At 50.6% G+C, this 14,586-nt stretch overlaps 1 long non-coding RNA gene across 1 annotated transcript in view; it reads right to left on the bottom strand.

Moving 5' to 3' along the window:
• Positions 1–14,162, bottom strand: part of LOC138582489 (uncharacterized) — a 207,780-nt gene extending 193,618 nt beyond the window's left edge. The window contains exon 1 of the long non-coding RNA XR_011305031.1: positions 13,948–14,162. This is a non-coding gene — a long non-coding RNA (uncharacterized lncRNA). The remainder of the gene's footprint in view (positions 1–13,947) is intronic.
• Positions 14,163–14,586: the final 424 nt, after the last annotated feature.

Genomic DNA, 14,586 nt, shown 5'->3' with positions numbered 1-14,586 from the left:
ATAATCCTATGTCACTTTCCCTACTGGAGAATCTGGAAACGCTACAACTAACACAACTAGTTTTGGGCACCACCCACTCTGCAGGTCACACCCTAGACGCAATCTTCGGGCTCATCAGACCTCATCACCACACTGCCTCCTCGCCCACCCGTCTGGACTGACCACTCAACAATGCTCTTCACTCTCTCCACTGTAGACCCTCCCTCCCCTCCTCCAGGGGCCCGGGCCACTTCCGGCTCCCGCCTTTGGAAGAATGTCAAAGTAACTCCTGACGTGGCAGATTCCCTACTCGCCTCCCTGACCTCCATACCCCTCTATTTGGGGCAAATTTCCAACTGATGCTTTGATTTCTGGCTCTCGGAAGCACTCGCCCCCAATCAGAGCCTTCTCTAATAGACAAGGCTTCTCTCCCAGATGGTTCACCTTAGCCATTAAAATTCTTAAATCCCAGAACCACATCCTAAAATGCAGTTGGCGTGCAGACCAATCACTGTCTAACAGATTAGCCAACATCCCCCAGCTCAAAGCTTACAGGGCAGAAATACTTGAGGACAAAGAATTATATTACTGGAATAGAATCACCAATGCTCCAAACCCCTCAAGGGAACTTGTCACGTCCCCGGTCCTGCCCTCCTCCCGTCACTCACCAGGCACCATTCGTTCCCATACCCACCACCCACACCAACGGGGAAGACACGGCAGGCGGGATGTCCGAGGGGGCAGAACCACCTCTTTCCGTCCATTTCCGTGCTGGCGCTTGCCATGGCGTCTCATGCATGCCCGACGGCTCCGGCGTCGTCGACTCCAGCTCCCGCGCACGGGGGATTCTGATCGCGTCTCGCTCAGACGATCACGTGACTGGTCACGGGATCGCCTGTAGCCGACGCTGGCGTCCACATCGGACGAACACCAATCACTGATGGCGTACGTCCATCACGTGACGCTCCTGTGCGGTCACGTGCCCTGTCACGTGATCTACCTTTCCTTCAAAAAGAGCTGAGAGGAAACACTCAGTGCTTCACAGCTGTTTCCACCAGAGACCTGTTCGGCATTACCCTCGTTCTTTCTGATACACTTTGAAACTCGACCACGGACCGTTACTTGGACTTGTCTTGGATTGCCCTTTTGTTTCGACGCATCTACTGGACCCTTGGAACTCTTGACCCCTTTTTTCTGGCCCTGGAATTGCTCTGGATTACCCTTCTGTTTTGGCGAACTTCTACCCGCGCAATTCCTGGCGATCACGTTTTGTCTCCTGAGTCATTTGGGGTTCACCACCTGGACCTTGGATGGACTTACTATCTGGTCATGCTCTGGCTACCGGTGTGAGTTGGAGGAGGTGCTGTACATCCCAGCCTGCTGTTGGTCTTCCCTCGTTATCTCTTCAGGTTTACTACCTGTCCTATCATCCCCAGGGTAAGCTTTGTCAATATTCCTTGTTTGCTTGCACTGCCATTATTGTTCATAGTATACCTGATCCTAACCTTTGCCTTACAGCTCTCGGGGGTCCTTCCGGTGTTCTGGGTATCTGATTGACGACGCCACTCATCACCTGTGGCCTCAAAGATTGCTAGGGCAGTATTCTTTACCTGCTCGAGCGGTACTTGGGGACGGAGGTAGTTTTTAGCTGCACGACCATCAAGGCGAATCACCGAGATCAGAACAGACTGTGAAGCCTACTGGTCGTCCAGCTATGGACACCTCAGCCGGGGACCCTGTGACGGCTCTAATGCAGGCAGTGACAGCACTCAGGGTCGATATGGCAACCGCTACTGCAACTCTACGCGCTGATATGACCGCTGCCACCACCGCATTACACCACCGCCTCGACACGGTGCTAAGTACACGCCATCCCTTACCTGCAGAAGCCGAATTTGACGAAATCAATCCTCCTCCTGTCATACCCCCTTCCTTCCCGGCCGCTCCTGTGGTGATCCAAAGCCCCCTCCCCTTGGCTACCCCCGAAAGATACCAGGGCGACCCAAAGAAATACCGTACTTTCATCAATCACTGTAAACTCCATTTCATGTGTCGTCCTCAGGCTTTCCCCGATTCCGTATCAAAAGCAGCCTTTCTTCTCTCCCATCTATCAGGGGTAGCCGCCACGTGGGCCAATCCATTGCTGGAAAACAACCACCCTGCGTTGTACGATTTTGAATTACTGACCCAAGAGATGGCAAAAGTATTCGACACCAGGCACAAAGCGCAGTCTAGAGACATGGAATTCCTAGATCCCACGCAGGGTCGCTCAACCCTCATAGAGTACATCACCAGGTTCAATCAGCTGTCTGCGGAGACCGCCTGGCCAGAAAATAAAAAGGCTGTGGTGTATTATCGGGGTTTATCTGGGGCCATGAAAGATGCCTTGTCCGTAGTGCCTACACTTCCCACTATATATGCTGATTTAGTGGACTTAACATTGCAAGTCGATGCCAGACGATCGGAGCGACGCGGAGAAGGTTCATCCTCGTTCCCACTTCCATCCACGGCCGTTGCTACCCCCGAACCCATGCAGATAGGTGGGATCCGCAGCCCTATCTCTCACGTTGAACGAGAGCGCAGGAGAACGGACAATGCCTGTTTTTACTGCGGTCCTAACGGACATTTCATAAAAGAGTGCCCTCGCCGTCCAAAAAACAGAAACCCGGGTTTTCAGAAGGCTCGCCCCTAAGATCAGAGGTGGGAGCGAGTACTATCCGGAATACCTCTGAACCTACCTTTGGTCCTGTGCGACCCATTATAGTACAGGCCTTTCTGAACCATGCTACTGGTTCTCACGCCGTGTCAATAATAATAGACTCAGGTGCTACAGGCTGCTTCATAGACATAGCCTTGGCCAGTTCATTGAACCTGCCTTTAGTCACAAAGGAATGTCCCGAACCGGTCCAGGCGGTGGATGGTACGGCTCTTGCCTCTGGCCCGATCCGGCAACAGACCGCTCCCTTAGAGCTGGTTGTTCAGGAAAACCACAAAGAGACGATATCATTCGATCTCATCTCTACCCCTCAGTTCGGAGTGATATTAGGCATTCCTTGGCTAAGGCTACACAATCCCCTCATTAACTGGGGGACGGGTCAGGTTTCATTCGAATCCGAAACATGCCAACACTACTGCCTCCTGGCAACGCCTCAGTTCTCCAGTCCAGCGGGCATCCTGGGAAGCGTCACGTCCATGGCTGTAGGGGATAATACAGACCACCATGATACGCACACAGTAGGGGCTGTCACGGGTGGGATACCTGCTGTTTACCACGATTTCCAGGCGGTATTCGATAAGGGTTCGGCAGAAGGCCTACCCCCGCATCGACCTTACGACTGTCCTATCGACCTGATACCTGGTGCATCTATCCCGAAGGGTCGTATCTACTCCCTTACTCAGATGGAAGAGCGGACCTTGCAGGAGTATGTCCAACAGGCTTTACGGCTAGGACACATTCGTCCATCGACTTCTCCGGCTGCAAGCCCTATATTCTTCGTTCCAAAGAAGGAAGGGGACCTCCGTCCCTGTGTCGATTATAGGCGCTTGAACGCCGTCACAGTAAAGAACCGCTACCCCATACCTCTGATCACTCCCTTGCTGGACAAACTCACCCATGCCACGATATACACCAAACTTGACCTCCGCGGGGCATACAATCTTATACGTATGCGTGACGGTGATGAATGGAAAACGGCCTTCTGCTCACGACAAGGCCTATTCGAGTATACTGTCATGCCTTTTGGCCTATGTAACGCCCCAGCTACCTTCCAACACTTTATGGACGACGTTTTCAACGACATCGTAAACACTTATGTAATTGTTTATCTAGATGACATTCTGGTGTTCTCCACTTCCCTTGATGAACACATAACACATGTCAGAGAAGTACTGTCGCGACTTCAAAGCAACGCCCTTTACGCCAAACCCGAGAAATGTACGTTCCATGCTAATCAAATCGAATTTCTGGGGTTCCATATCACGCCCAAGGGGCTCTCTATGAATCAATCCAAGGTACGGGCGATCGACGAATGGCCCACTCCGACCAATCTCAAGCAGCTGCAGTCGTTCCTAGGATTCGCAAACTTCTATCGGAGATTCATATCAGGGTTTTCTTCGGTTGCGGCTCCACTTACGGCACTCACTAGCCCTTCTGTCCCCTATGTATGGTCCACGGCTCAGCAATCTGCTTTCGATATTCTGAAAACCCTGTTCACTTCCGCTCCGGTATTACAGCACCCTGATCCCGACCTTCCGTATATCCTGGAAGCAGATGCCTCGTCCTATGCATTAGGTGCGGTGTTGTCCCAGACCTGCCCTACCACCAACCGTTTGCATCCGGTAGCATTCCACTCCCGCAAGTTCACGACTACCGAACTACACTACACGGTTACAGAAAAGGAACTACTGGCTATTAAGGATGCACTACAGGTCTGGAGACACCACCTTCTAGGTGCCAAACATCAAACCACGGTGTTCTCCGATCATAAAAATCTCCAGGACCTTGCTTCCTTGAAGTGTACAAACAGTCGCCAGGTTAGGTGGCATCTTTTCTTTGCCGCTTATGATTTCGTGGTCAAACACAGGCCCGGTGTTGGACACGGTAAAGCCGATGCCCTGTCACGTTCACCTGGGGGGGAGACCCTTCCCTTTTTCCCGGACACCCTGTTGGGAAAGAATCACGTAATCTGTCTATGCACACCCACTCCCTCCTTGTTGTCCACTATCCGCCAATGGGCCTCTCAGTATCCACAATCACTGGCGGAATGGGACCCAGTCATGCAAGATGGGTTGCCTTTCGTTCAGGGGGGTAAACTCCTACTACCCACAAGTGAAACCCGGAACCAAGCGCTGACCTGGTCCCACGACGCTGCCATCAACGGTCACCCCGGACAGCTTCGCACCTTAGATCTACTTAAGCGTTGGTGCTGGTGGCCTACGATGAAGCGTGACGTACGGGACTATGTCAATACCTGTGCGGTGTGTGCCCAGGGCAAATCGCGCAGGGGTCGGCCTTTGGGTCTGCTCCTTCCTCTCCCAATCCCTCCACGACCTTGGCATACGATCTCCATGGATCTGGTCACTGATCTCCCCCGCACTCATGGGTTCGACACTATTTGGGTCATAGTTGACTCATATACCAAGTTTGCACGTTTTATACCTTGTAAGGGGATACCTTCGGCCCCTGTCCTGGCCAAACATTTCTTCAAGCATGTCTTCTGCCTTTTCGGATTGCCCCATGTGTTGGTCTCTGATCGTGGTTCCCAGTTCACTTCCCGCTTTTGGCGGGCCCTAACGGCTCTGTTGGGCATAGATGCCCGGTTTTCCTCTTCGTATCACCCGGAGAGTGACGGTCAGACCGAAAGGGTCAACCAAACGATGGAACAGTATCTACGCTGCCTGACACTACAATACCAGGACACATGGCTCAATCTGCTACAAATTGCGGAGTTTGCCTACAACAATGCTCTGCACTCGGCTACCCGTTACTCACCTTTCTTTTCCCTCTACGGTCAACATCCTCGTGCCCTCCCCATTCCTGACTTTTCCTCTTCTGACACCCCAGCCGCATCGGCTTGTGCCCGAGACATCGTATCTGTACACGCTCAGACCTTGGTCCACTTACGTGAGGCACAGGCTTCTATGAAGGCGGCTGCTGACAAAAAGAGGGCTGTTCCACCCGTTTACGGGGTGGGGGATAGGGTTTGGCTGTCCACTCGTCATCTACATATCCATGGCTGCCGCAAGTTGTTGCCTCGTTTTGTGGGTCCTTATGAGGTAGTCAAAGTTCTGAACCCGGTGGTGTTGCGTCTGGCGGTTCCCCCCGCCTGGCGGATCCACCCAGTTTTCCACGTTTCTCTCCTTAAGCCTTGCCTTGGCCCTACCCGCTTGGTTTCTCCTCCTGCTCCCGTCTCGGTCTCTTCTCCCGATGTGTTTGAAGTCCGGGCTATCTTGGGTTCTCGCGTTCATCGGGGTGTCCTGCAGTACTTGGTGGACTGGTTGGGTTATGGCCCGGAGGATCGTTTGTGGGTGGCTTCCCGGGATGTTCATGCCCCCCGTTTGTTGGCCCGTTTTCATCGGGCTAATCCTACGAGCCCACGCGGTCGTGGGCCTTTGGGGGGGGGCTCTGTCACGTCCCCGGTCCTGCCCTCCTCCTGTCACTCACCAGGCACCATTCGTTCCCATACCCACCACCCACACCAACGGGGAAGACACGGCAGGCGGGATGTCCGAGGGGGCAGAACCACCTCTTTCCGTCCATTTCCGTGCTGGCGCTTGCCATGGCATCTCATGCATGCCCGACGGCTCCGGCGTCGTCGACTCCAGCTCCCGCGCACGGGGGATTCTGATCGCGTCTCGCTCAGACGATCACGTGACTGGTCACGGGATCGCCTGTAGCTGACGCTGGCGTCCACATCGGACGAACACCAATCACTGATGGCGTACGTCCATCACGTGACGCTCCTGTGTGGTCACGTGCCCTGTCACGTGATCTACCTTTCCTTCAAAAAGAGCTGAGAGGAAACACTCAGTGCTTCACAGCTGTTTCCACCAGAGACCTGTTCGGCATTACCCTCGTTCTTTCTGATACACTTTGAAACTCGACCACGGACCGTTACTTGGACTTGTCTTGGATTGCCCTTTTGTTTCGACGCATCTACTGGACCCTTGGAACTCTTGACCCCTTTTTTCTGGCCCTGGAATTGCTCTGGATTACCCTTCTGTTTTGGCGAACTTCTACCCGCGCAATTCCTGGCGATCACGTTTTGTCTCCTGAGTCATTTGGGGTTCACCACCTGGACCTTGGATGGACTTACTATCTGGTCATGCTCTGGCTACCGGTGTGAGTTGGAGGAGGTGCTGTACATCCCAGCCTGCTGTTGGTCTTCCCTCGTTATCTCTTCAGGTTTACTACCTGTCCTATCATCCCCAGGGTAAGGTTTGTCAATATTCCTTGTTTGCTTGCACTGCCATTATTGTTCATAGTATACCTGATCCTAACCTTTGCCTTGCAGCTCTCGGGGGTCCTTCCGGTGTTCTGGGTATCTGATTGACGACGCCACTCATCACCTGTGGCCTCAAAGATTGCTAGGGCAGTATTCTTTACCTGCTCGAGCGGTACTTGGGGACGGAGGTAGTTTTTAGCTGCACGACCATCAAGGCGAATCACCGAGATCAGAACAGAACTACACAAGCTTCTATCCAAATTCAATGCCCCAGCATGCACCGCCTCCACTGTCATCCATGCCCAAACACTCTGCGACTCCCTCTCAGACCACTTCCACAACATAGCACTAGAAAGAAACAATTCCATCATCAATAAAATAGCATTGCGCACCCCTCCCTCCGCTGCGACCCTGATCTGGACATCAAAATCGCCTTCCACCCTCCCACTCTTCTCATCTTTGTCTCTTCTCTACCACCTTGGATTTCTCAAGCTACTAACGAACAGCCACGCCCAAGGATCCCCCGGAGACCACTGCCCACCTGCTCTACTAAAAGATATCCTGACATCTACCTGCGCTGGCGATATTGCAAGATCTATTGTCAACACATCTCTCACTTCCAGCACCTTTCCAGCAGAATTCAAAACTACATCAAGGCACTGCTTAAAAAGCCCTCTCTCATCCCCTTTATCCCGAACAATTACAGAACCATCTCAAACAACTGATTTATAGCTAAATTGACAAATGAGCAGTACACTCACAACTATTCCATTCCACAGAATCCAACCAGATGCTTTACTCTGCCCAAACCGGCTTCAGACCATTACGAGGTACTGAATTGTGCCTAGTCTCCAAGTGGGATGATCTTAAAAGACACTTGGACTCTGAAGGCTGCGCTGCCCTAACCCTACTCGACCTCTCTGCAATCTTCGACCCTACACCCCACCCTCACGGCCAGATTCCACTCTCTCTGCATCAGTGGCGCAGTTCTGAAGTGGATAACCTCCTTCCTCTCCAACAGATACCAAATAGTGCACATGTCTCCTTTCTCCTTGACGCCCATCCAGTCGCCCAGAGAGTGCCCCAGGGTGCCTCTCTCTCCCCTCTGCTCTTTAACCTCTACCTGAGCCTTCTTTCCACACTCATTCTATCCCATGGCCTATCCGGCTATAATTACAAAGACGATACCCAAACCATCTTTAGAATCCCAAAGGACCCCTCCTCTACCTCTCCCGATCTCTCAACATGTCTCTCAGAAATCGAACACTGGATGATTGACAGCCTCCTACTCAACCCAGGAAAAACCCAAGACCATGCTTTGCGGGAAGACTGTCCTCTTCCCTCAACCCACTCTGTGGCCACTCTCTCTAGGTCCACCCTCCACTACCTCCCAACACAGTAAAACCACCTCAGATGCATTATGGACACGGACCGGACCCCATCACATTACATCAACTCTGTGACGAAGAGCTGCTATCTATATTTGTATTCTCTGCTGCATTTTACCCTACCTAACCTTTCCTCACAGAGTGTCCCCAATTGTTGCTTTCATCCTTTCATGCTTAGCCTATGCTAAAGCCCTGAATCTGGGGGTCACTGCATTACAGCTAGGAAAGCTCCAATGGGTACATAACGCAGCCCAAGACTCCTCTGGGCCCTAGAGAACGCCTCACACCCACACTCCATGCCCTTCACTGGTTTCTGATCGGACGACGATCCACCACCAAGGCAATGTCCACCACCCACTGAGCTCTCCACAAAATAGGACCAGAGTATCTAAAGTACAAACGTACATGCTACAGGCCTAACAGAAACCTCAGATCAGGCACAGCACTCTTACTCGTCTTTCCAGTGACAACATCAATCAGAATCGGGGGCTCCTCTTTCACTGTCCAAGCACCCACCATCTGGAACTCAATGCCTTTAACCATCTGCCGCAGAGAAGATCACCTCGCCTTCAGGAAGGCTCTCAAAACTTGGCTCTTCCCTTCGGCACACCTCACTGACTTAATCCAAGTCCTGGGTGAACTATCACCCAGTCCCTGACAGGAATGCATGGGCACCGGAGGAGTTGACAAGGTAGGATATAGCCACACTGAATGCATCTCAGTCAGGCCACAATGATGTGCTCTGTAAGACCACATCTATCTAGAGCCTTTCTTCGCTGGAACGTAAAGCACTGCATCACAACAGAACATCACTGCGAACAGGCAATTCGGCATCATAGGGAAGTTGAATATGAGGAGAGGTGGTGGTCATTTCGTGATCTTTTCGGATGAGGTGTAGTTTGTTTTTTCTGTTAATGGATGTTGAGACTGGGGGGTGGGTAGGGGTGTTTGTTTTGCGTTGTTGATTTTGTAGTTTTCTCTTGTGTTGTTCTGTCTAGTTTTGGGGTGGGTGGGGGCCGATGACCTAGGATTTCTTTTTATTCTTTAAATTGCTGTTAATTTAGTGTGTAATTTACATTTCAATGAATTGCTGTATATGGTGTGATCTTTTGCTTGTTCTCACTCTGATATTTTTGAGGTTATTCAATTGTATTGTATATTTTTATTAAATAAAGTTGGTAAAAAAATGTTTTAAAAAAAGAGCATCACTGTATCCCATCCGGGTTATGGCCATCCCACCTGCATGTATCTGCAATAAACACTGCTCAACTACAACCAGCCAAACACACATCACCAACTCCAATAGAATACAGCTGTTCACATAATCTGTCTCTTTCACTCTCCTTCTCCCTTGACAAATTGTCATGGCACCCGTTCTCTCACCTGATAACTATGGGCTGCTGTTGGGGACCTAGGCACTCCCTACCTACCTTTGTGCTGGCTAGAAATGCACACGCACATTTTAGAAATCCTTTCTTCACTTCTCACATATCTGCCTACGGTCTTTCAAAGGGCGTTCATCCCCACAACGCTTTGAGGCCATTCCAATGGCAAGAGGCACTATACAAATGCCATATAACATAACTTCTGGGTTGCTGTGAGTCCCAATTCAGGATCTCCAGAGACAAGATGAGGCCTTCTGCTGTGCACTCTCGTTCCAGTGAGCTTGGCTGACACCTTTGCTGACACCTTTATCTGATCCTTTATCTCGGGTGAATAGGAGCCTGGTTCCAATGGAGCCTGAAAAGGAGGCCTGGGTCCAGCAGCAATCAGCCCACTGTTCCCTGGCTGTTCCCTGTGGGTGGTTGGGGAACAGAGCTCACCTCTGCCTTGGATGCGTGGATGCCTTCTGTCTTTGGAATTGACTGCACTCCCAACAGAGGCCTAAAAGTGTATACTCCTTCTTCCCTTGATGGTACAAAATGATTTTTAAAATGTGGTGGTGCCCCTCTCCTTTTAAAGCCAAAATGCCACAGGTCCAAATTAAACCTGCTGTAATGGGTACAATCCCTGTTGTTGTAACAAGTGCCCTTTGCCTTTTGACATCACACACAGCGTACTTTTCCCTTCAGGAAATGGCGGCGAGATGAAGTGGAAGACAACCCTAACATAAAGCAAGATGGTGGGACCCTTCTTCAGGACTACCTTCCCTCTCTGGCTATTCTAACCCACCCCAATTCCATGCCTGGTGGCTTCAAAAGGACTCCAGTGATCAGCACCCTGCTGTGAGGCAGGCTTTGTTATATCAGTTCTGCCTCTGAACCACCATTCCCAGGAGACCTATTGGGGAAGTTTCTATGTCCTGGGGAGGTGTTGCCCTTCCTGCTGGAGAATCAAAGGGGCAGCATTCTGGCTATTGTTACACATGGCAGCTGTGGAGACACTCAGTCTAGACAACAATATACATCATTCCTGTCCTAGTTGGGCTTTGCTCAAAGAGCTGACACTGATGTGGTATCAAATTGCTGTGGCTATATAATTGTGTGTCCTTAACAGCCACCCTGCCACAGCCAGGCATGGCCAATATTTAAAGATTTAAGCGCCACCTTACTGACTAAGGCATACAATTATATAATTTAGATCAGAGGTGCAATCCTGGCTGCACGGGTTTTGTGTCCCAGCAGCTGTCGGGGATGCATATGTGACCTTTAAACAGGCTCTGCTACCACAGAGCTGGGTCTGTAGATGTCAAGTTTGTCTGTTTGTTTGTTTATTTTATATAGCGCTCCGGACCCAGGATTAAAAGGGCGCTTACAGTGGCAGGTTACAGAAGTACAATATATACAGGTTATGCAGTTAACAACAAATGGGGTAATATACAATATACAACATATACAAACAGTGATATTTAAAGCAAACTATATGGTATGTACAGTATATACAGTTGGTGCTGTGCTTAGTCTGTCTTGGGAATGGTTTTATCCAGTTGCCAACTAATGACTAGTTTCCTGAACTGTTGGAAGGATTTGGTCGATCTGATGTTCAACGGCAGGGTGTTCCAAAGTTGAGGGGCAAGGACCGTGAAACTTGAGCCACCGGCTCTTTTAGAGGTATACCTGGGCACGTTGAGGCAGAGAGTGTTGGACGATCTAGTAATTCTGGTGCTCTGCTTCAAAGTGAGTTTGTTAGTGAGATAGGGGGGGCTAGGTGGTTTGGGGCTTTGTAGGTGAGGCAGAGGGTTTTTAAATCAATTTTTTGTTGAATGGCTAGCCCTTTGCAGGTAATCCTTATGTGGGAGATGTGCTCTCGCCTAGGGATGTTAAGTGTTGCTCGCAGCGTGTTGTTTTGGAGAACCTGAAGTTTATTAATTATGACTTGGTTGGCTCCTAGGTAGAGGCTATTGCAGTAATCAAGCTTCGATTGTATGAGGGCCCTGGCCAGTGTAAGGCAACTATTTGTGAATAGGAAGGGTCTGCAGGCCCTAATTAGTTTCCCAGTTTAGGCGGTGGCTGAGGCGGTCATGTTGACTTGTTTAGAGAGGTTGGTGTTTGCATCGAGGTAGAAACCTAATGTTTTCACGTTTTTAACAACTGGGGTGATGTTACCATTGATGATGAACTTGGAGTAGTCAGGACTAGTATAAGTAGGTTATTGGTAGATCCGACTAGGAGGAGCTCAGTCTTCTCATCATTCAGGCAGAGGCCGTGTGTGGCCATCCATGCCTGAATGATAGAGAAGTTTTCGTTGATCCTAGTGGCGTCGTCGTTGTAGTTGCCAGTGATGGTGAGGAGTATCTGGGTGTCATCTGCGTAGTTGGTGTAGGTGACACCCAATGGTCCAGTTTATCAAAGAGAGGCTTTGTAAAGATGTTATAGAGGGTGGGGGAGACACAAGATCCTTGTGGGCCCCGCAGGTAATGGGGATGGGGTCTGCGCCAGCCATAGATGAGAAGACTCTCATGGTCCTGTTGGCTAAGAAGGATTGTATCCACATGACAGCAGAGGGGGAGAAGTGGGCAGCAGATGATAGGTGGTTGCAGAGTATTTGGTGGTCAACCAGGTCGAAGGCTGCTGAGAGGTCTAGAAGGAGTAGGATAGCTGCTTTATTTTTGTCCTTGATGTCATCAATCAAGTGACTGGTTCAGCAAAGGGACATGTGAGCTACATGTTTGGCATGGTGCATTTGTGAAAGGGGGCCTGATTAGCAGGCCTCCCTTTCAAAAAACAGAATTACCATTAACATTGTATTTATTGAAAATTAGAAAAGCCATGGCTTTCACACCCTTGCAGGTGGCAATCTGCCACACTCCCCTGATAAGCAGTTCATAGTCGATCGGCCTACGTTGACGGCAGTCTCTGTTGTGTGCTTGTGTGTGTTCTTCTGTTGCCATGTTTCATTGTCTTCATGTGCACACATGGGTGTGGACATGGTTGCATTTGTATGTTCGACCCCTCTTCATGAAAGTGACATCACACTGAAAATGGAACACAACCATTTCCACTCCTGGTACACAGACTTGCACACTTATGAAGCTGTACACACAGGAGTGGTGTCGGGCGGCGTCAGGGCCTTTCAGCTTTTTCAATTGACAAGGGTGCCAAGCCTCAGGGCGTCCCCCAGCAACTGCCCCCATGTTGCCAGTCAGACCTGTAACACAGCAATGTATTCCCTTCTATATCTCATTCTGGGGCTTAACATGTGCACGTTGCAGCGCTCTACTTACAAGCTGCATTTTCTGGAGCCCTTCTGGATGTCACTTCCCTCAGGGTACGCAGAAGTGTCATCACCTCGTTGTCTTTTAAGACTGGTTCCTCTACATCAGCCACTTGATGACAAAGAAGGATTTATAGCTTTTCGGTGAGCATTTGATGTTTCAGCTCCCTGCTGGCTGGAAATCTTGTGATAATCAGTGGCTATTAATCCCCGGCCATATCTCCATTATAATGGGTGGACTGGCCTATAGGGAACTGTTAGGCCTCTGCACCCCGCGCCTCTTTTGTGTGGTAACCTATTTTATTTGCAAATGTTCTCATAGAAAAGGGGTTGAGCTTGCTGAAAATATCTAGCATGAGGCCACTTAAATTATTTCCAGGGCCTCGTTTGGACCCGAGTCTCGCCTGCCGCCCTCTCCCATGTTACATTCATTTATATGTTGGGGATACTTTAAACATTCTCCGTTTTTAATTTGTGACTTTTCCTCCACCCATGCACGTTTTTTCGTGTTTTTTTTATTACTGCAATTAACATTATAGATAAATCGGGAAGTGAACGATTTGCATTTGGATGCGATGATCTCAGCTCCGCATTCAGCACTGGTGACGCGCCCGTGGCCGCATCCCAGATTCCAGCCTCTGCACAGGCCCCCGGGACGCACCAACAATGGACGGGGCGCCCGCCCCCCTCTCGCCCAGCGCAGATGCCGCGCCCTGCCGCAAGTGGCGCATTGCAGCCAGACAACGCTCCCAGCAGCATTACGCATCCCCGGGCAGTTGTTTCTAGTGATGGAGGCTGCTTTCGACGAGGCGTCGCCTTTTGTTTCTTAGAAATTAGCATTTCTGCGGTCTGTCTGGAGGGGCGTGTTCTGCTCTGATATCTGCATGCTGCTCGCACTGCCTCGCAGAGCTGGTCTTTACTATCTGACGATAAAGCAAGGCACTAGGAGTCTGGAATATGAATTACGTGCATTTTCAGGTTACCTGCTGTCGTCCCCCAGGTGTCCTTCTTACGAACCAGTTATCACGCCCGAGGCAAGGCTCCTTCCGGGCGTGTCCGCTCGCCTTTGTTGCGGATGAAGCGCATTCGTGTTCACTGAACATCCAATTCTGTTCATAGCAGCACAGCCCACGCATGACCCCTCCCTGTGGCACAAACCATTAGTACATATTGCCCGAGACCCATAACCTGTGGAGCCAAGAGGTTAGACTGTCCTCTCCCTTTATATTTCCCTGGAGACAATCCTCCACTTGCTCCCCCCACCCCCCTCCCAAGGACTACTGACACATTGGGCCTCATTCCAAGTATGGTGGTAGTCATGGCGCTATTTGCGCCATGACTACCTCCCATACTGGTACCGACTCAGACCTGGTTCAATGGGGACTTACTGGTGTAGTCCGACCTTTGCGGGACCGGTAAGTCCCCATTGAAAAATCCATTCCCCATTCCCATTTGAGCCCACATAGGGCTCAATGGGAATGGGGAAGTAGCTAATAACGGTACCGCAATTTGCGGTACCGTTATTAGCTCTGAAGTCCCTTAGCGGGTCCCGTCCATAACACCTGGTAACCAGGCGTTGAAGGAGGGACCCGCTAAGGGACCTCGTAGTAGGGCGGTAAGGG

The sequence above is a fragment of the Ambystoma mexicanum genome, chromosome 3q (genome assembly GCF_040938575.1).
Source record: "Ambystoma mexicanum isolate Mex_15411 chromosome 3q, UKY_AmexF1_1, whole genome shotgun sequence".
Classification (NCBI taxonomy): domain Eukaryota; kingdom Metazoa; phylum Chordata; class Amphibia; order Caudata; family Ambystomatidae; genus Ambystoma; species Ambystoma mexicanum.
This window is presented reverse-complemented; position numbering and strand designations above follow the sequence as displayed.